A 6206-nucleotide genomic window follows, 5' to 3' on the forward strand; every position below is an offset into this window, starting at 1 on the left:
TAACTACTATAATACTGCTCCTATGTACAAGAATATAACTACTATAATACTGCCTCCTATGTACAAGAATATAACTACTATAATACTGCCTCCTATGTACAAGAATATAACTACTATAATACTGCTCCTATGTACAAGAATATAACTACTATAATACTGCCTGCTATGTACAAGAATATAACTACTATAATACTGCTCCTATATACAAGAATATAACTACTATAATACTGCCTCCTATGTACAAGAATATAACTACTATAATACTGCTCCTATGGACAAGAATATAACTACTATAATACTGCTCCTATGTACAAGAATATAACTACTATAATACTCCCTCCTATGTACAAGAATATAACTACTATAATACTGCTCCTATATACAAGAATATAACTACTATAATACTGCTCCTATGTACAAGAATATAACTGCTATAATACTGCTCCTATGTACAAGAATATAACTGCTATAATACTGCTCCTATGTACAGGAATATAACTACTATAATACTGCTCCTATGGACAAGAATATAACTACTATAATACTGCTCCTATGGACAAGAATATAACTACTATAATACTGCTCCTATGGACAAGAATATAACTGCTATAATACTGCTCCTATGGACAAGAATATAACTGCTATAATACTGCTCCTATGTACAAGAATATAACTGCTATAATACTGCTCCTATGTACAAGAATATAACTGCTATAATACTGCTCCTATGTACAGGAATATAACTGCTATAATACTGCTCCTATATACAAGAATATAACTACTATAATACTGCCTCCTATGTACAAGAATATAACTACTATAATACTGCTCCTATGTACAAGAATATAACTACTATAATACTGCTCCTATGTACAAGAATATAACTACTATAATACTGCTCCTATGTACAAGAATATAACTACTATAATACTGCTCCTATGTACAGGAATATAACTACTATAATACTGCTCCTATGTACAGGAATATAACTACTATAATACTGCCTCCTATGGACAGGAATATAACTACTGTAATACTGCCTCCTATGTACAAGAATATAACTACTGTAATACTGCTCCTATGTACAAGAATATAACTACTATAATACTGCCTCCTATGTACAAGAATATAACTACTATAATACTGCTCCTATGTACAAGAATATAACTACTATAATACTGCTCCTATGTACAAGAATATAACTGCTATAATACTGCCTCCTATGTACAAGAATATAACTACTATAATACTGCCTACTATGGACAAGAATATAACTACTATAATACTCCTCCTATGGACAGGAATATAACTACTATAATACTGCTCCTATGTACAAGAATATAACTACTATAATACTGCTCCTATGTACAAGAATATAACTGCTATAATACTGCCTCCTATGTACAAGAATATAACTACTATAATACTGCCTACTATGTACAAGAATATAACTACTATAATACTCCTCCTATGGACAGGAATATAACTACTATAATACTGCTCCTATATATAAGAATATAACTACTATAATACTGCCTCCTATGGACAGGAATATAACTACTGTAATACTGCCTTTCGATGTTACACAGAATATGAGAATTGATTATTTTTGGTTAATCTGTTCCTGAGACGCTCATCTCCACATACAGTATGTTTGCATAAATCTCAGTTAGTACACACGTGACCGCCATGCCGTATACATCTTGGGTTTGTTACCGTTACGGTGTACGATCCCTTGTCTTCCGATCATAGGGCTTGAGAGTACATAAAAATCCAGACTCTGGATCCAGCTGAAATATTCCTTCATCGTTTCCCGCCAGCTCGGCAGTATTCCAGCCATCTGCTCCCATCTCTATCGGGAATTTACTGTAAGGCTAGTTGAGAGAATAGATCCGCAGCAGGTGAGCTTACAACATGTCCCCGAGTGTGCGGCATTGACACGTGGACACATATTTTATAATGGGTTCAAATAGATTTCATAGTGACGTTCAGCGCCCAACTCAGAGGAACAGATCAGATGTTGCAGAATGAGGTTTATTAATAACCATTTGGAAAGTTCACAGTGTGAACTGCGACTGCCTGGACGAGGTTACTGGCCAGCAGATATTCTGGCAGTGCTTGCTCAATTGCCACACTCACTAGTGTCCGTAAGCAGCTGACGAGCAAAGATCTGGATCAGGTTCATTAAGAAAGCCTTCATGCTGTATTAAAGGGATTCTGTCATCTCTTTTTACCCTGTAGAGCTGTGGACATGCACAGCTAGATCGCCGCTAGCATGTCCTGTCCCATAGCGCTGTGTCCTTTTATTGAGTGTAAAAAATAATTTTATAGATATGTAAGTCAGCCTGGTAAGAACTAACCGTTCTGGAGCCCAGCCACACCCCCTGTGAAGGAGCCCAAGGGGCTGCACAAACCGTTCTGGAGCCCAGCCACGCCCCCCTGTGAAGGAGCCCAAGGGGCTGCACAAACCGTTCTGGAGCCCAGCCACGCCCCCCTGTGATGGAGCCCAAGGGGCTGCACAAACCGTTCTGGAGCCCAGCCACGCCCCCCTGTGAAGGAGCTCAAGGGGCTGCACTAACCGTTCTGGAGCCCAGCCACACCCCCTGTGAAGGAGCCCAAGGGGCTGCACTAACCGTTCTGGAGCCCAGCCACGCCCCCCTGTGAAGGAGCCCAGGGGGCTGCACTAACCATTGTGGAGCCCAGCCACACCCCCCTGTGAAGGAGCCCAAGGGGCTGCACTAACCGTTCTGGAGCCCAGCCACACCCCCTGTGAAGAAACCCAAGGGGCTGCACTAACCGTTCTGGAGCCCAGCCACGCCCCCTGTTAGTACAGCCCCTTGGGATCCTTACCAGGGGGCGTGGCTAGGCTCCAGAATGGTTAGTACTGCCCCTTGGGCTCCTTCACAGGGGGGCTCGGCTGGGCCCCAGAACTGTTAGTACAGCCCCTTAGGCTCCTTCACAGGCTCATTTACATATCTATAAAATCATATTTTAAACCCAATAAAACCACTCAGAGATATGGGTCAGGTATACTGCGGACATGCTAGCGGCAATCTAGCCGTGCATTTCCACAGCTCTCTAGGCTAAAACGAGGTGACCGAATCCCTTTAAGAGCAGCGTTTAGGGGCGAATTGTAACATGAATGGTAAAGGCCCTATTACACGGGCAGAGTATTGTTAAGATGATACACTCGTTAGCGATCATCTGGCAGTGTAATACTGTCGCCAATTACACGATGAGTGAGCAAACGCTCGTCCATCCGAAAATCGGGATCTTGTTAAATATGTTAATAAACCCTGTTGTGCCAGCGGCAGATCGCGTCGTGTAATAGACACTCTGCTGCCCGCAATGAGGTAGTACAGGGACGAGCGATGCATTAGCGATCGTACGTTCCTATACTGAGGAGGAAATCGCTGCATGTAATAGCAGCCATCTCCTCCACTAGGGAGTGTGTAATAGGGCCCTTAGAATGGTAAGCTCATCCGTAAACTAGTTAAGGACTCCTCCTGGTGTTTTGCTATTCATTCCTCCACCTCTCGGTTTTTTTCCTGTTATATTCATGTTTCTTTAGAGGTTTATCATTTTTGGCCTGAAGAAGGGACCTCAGGGTCTGAGGCTCGACTTGTAACATGAGGTATTTTAGTTATCCCTTAAAAGGTATCAAATTACAATATTTTATACTGTTTCTCTTTTTGAGAGCATCAAGACTTGGTAAGCATTTACATACCACAAGAAATGTGAACTACTTTAGTAGCAATCAGTAGTGCTATAAATAGTGCAGTGAAATATGTATAGAATTAGTGCAGCAGCGAAACATTGCCATACTGTGACCAGATAAATAGTAGTATACTGTGACCAGATACATAGTAGTATACTGTGACCAGATACATAGTAGTATACTGTGACCAGATACATAGTAGTATACTGTGACCAGATAAATAGTAGTATACTGTGACCAGATACATAGTAGTAGTATACTGTGACCAGATAAATGGTAGTATACTGTGACCAGATAAATGGTAGTATACTGTGACCAGATAAATGGTAGTATACTGTGACCAGATACATAGTAGTATACTGTGACCAGATACATGGTAGTATACTGTGACCAGATACATGGTAGTATACTGTGACCAGATACATGGTAGTATACTGTGACCAGATACATGGTAGTATACTGTGACCAGATACATGGTAGTATACTGTGACCAGATACATGGTAGTATACTGTGACCAGATACATGGTAGTATACTGTGACCAGATACATAGTAGTATACTGTGACCAGATACATAGTAGTATACTGTGACCAGATACATAGTAGTAGTATACTGTGACCAGATAAATGGTAGTATACTGTGACCAGATAAATGGTAGTATACTGTGACCAGATAAATGGTAGTATACTGTGACCAGATAAATGGTAGTATACTGTGACCAGATACATAGTAGTATACTGTGACCAGATACATGGTAGTATACTGTGACCAGATACATGGTAGTATACTGTGACCAGATACATGGTAGTATACTGTGACCAGATACATGGTAGTATACTGTGACCAGATACATAGTAGTATACTGTGACCAGATACATAGTAGTATACTGTGACCAGATAAATAGTAGTATACTGTGACCAGATGCATAGTAGTATACTGTGACCAGATGCATAGTAGTATACTGTGACCAGATGCATAGTAGTATACTGTGACCAGATACATAGTAGTATACTGTGACCAGATACATAGTAGTATACTGTGACCAGATACATAGTAGTATACTGTGACCAGATACATAGTAGTATACTGTGACCAGATACATAGTAGTATACTGTGACCAGATACATAGTAGTATACTGTGACCAGATACATAGTAGTATACTGTGACCAGATACATAGTAGTATACTGTGACCAGATACATAGTAGTATACTGTGACCAGATACATAGTAGTATACTGTGACCAGATACATAGTAGTATACTGTGACCAGATACATAGTAGTATACTGTGACCAGATACATAGTAGTATACTGTGACCAGATACATAGTAGTATACTGTGACCAGATAAATAGTAGTATACTGTGACCAGATACATAGTAGTATACTGTGACCAGATACATAGCAGTATACTGTGACCAGATACATAGTAGTATACTGTGACCAGATACATAGCAGTATACTGTGACCAGATACATAGTACTATACTGTGACCAGATAAATGGTGCTATACTGTGACCAGATAAATGGTGCTATACTGTGACCAGATAAATGGTACTATACTGTGACCAGATAAATAGTAGTATACTGTGACCAGATAAATGGTGCTATACTGTGACCAGATAATGGTGCTATACTGTGACCAGATAAATGGTGCTATACTGTGACCAGATAAATGGTACTATACTGTGACCAGATAAATGGTACTATACTGTGACCAGATAAATAGTAGTATACTGTGACCAGATAAATGGTGCTATACTGTGACCAGATAAATGGTGCTATACTGTGACCAGATAAATGGTGCTATACTGTGACCAGATAAATGGTACTATACTGTGACCAGATAAATGGTACTATACTGTGACCAGATAAATGGTGCTATACTGTGACCAGATAAATGGTGCTATACTGTGACCAGATAAATGGTGCTATACTGTGACCAGATAACTGGTACTATACTGTGACCAGATAAATGGTGCTATACTGTGACCAGATAAATGGTACTATACTGTGACCAGATAAATGGTACTATACTGTGACCAGATAAATGGTGCTATACTGTGACCAGATAAATGGTACTATACTGTGACCAGATAAATGGTACTATACTGTGACCAGATAAATGGTACTATACTGTGACCAGATAAATGGTGCTATACTGTGACCAGATAAATAGTTGGAGAAGAATAACTGAAATAAAGTGGCCTAAATGGGAGGAAATGATCAAAAACCCCAAACCCTGTGGCGTATTTATAACTGGGGGAGCAATTCCTCCGCATGTGATCCATTGCTAACGGCAATCCCGAGCAAAAAATGCGTACAATGGAGGATGTCGGCAGCGGACCACATGTACCACAATGGCATCCTACACAAGATGGGATAATGTGTGGTAGCCTGTGTCACGTGGCCTGTTACAGCCTTATCTCTCCCACTGTCTGAGTGATGTCACTATGGAGGTGTGTGGGAGCTTGGCTGTAAGTTGTAT

At 40.3% G+C, this 6206-nt stretch overlaps 1 long non-coding RNA gene across 2 annotated transcripts in view; it reads right to left on the reverse strand.

The window, feature by feature from the left end:
• The window catches only part of LOC122922361, a 38769-nt gene extending 36852 nt beyond the window's left edge, over positions 1–1917 (reverse strand). For both annotated transcript variants that reach the window (XR_006387128.1, XR_006387129.1), the window contains exon 1: positions 1717–1917. This is a non-coding gene — a long non-coding RNA (uncharacterized LOC122922361). The remainder of the gene's footprint in view (positions 1–1716) is intronic.
• Between the last annotated feature and the right edge of the window lie 4289 nt (positions 1918–6206).

This window comes from Bufo gargarizans, unplaced genomic scaffold (genome assembly GCF_014858855.1).
Source record: "Bufo gargarizans isolate SCDJY-AF-19 unplaced genomic scaffold, ASM1485885v1 fragScaff_scaffold_281_pilon, whole genome shotgun sequence".
NCBI classification, from domain to species: Eukaryota; Metazoa; Chordata; class Amphibia; order Anura; family Bufonidae; genus Bufo; species Bufo gargarizans.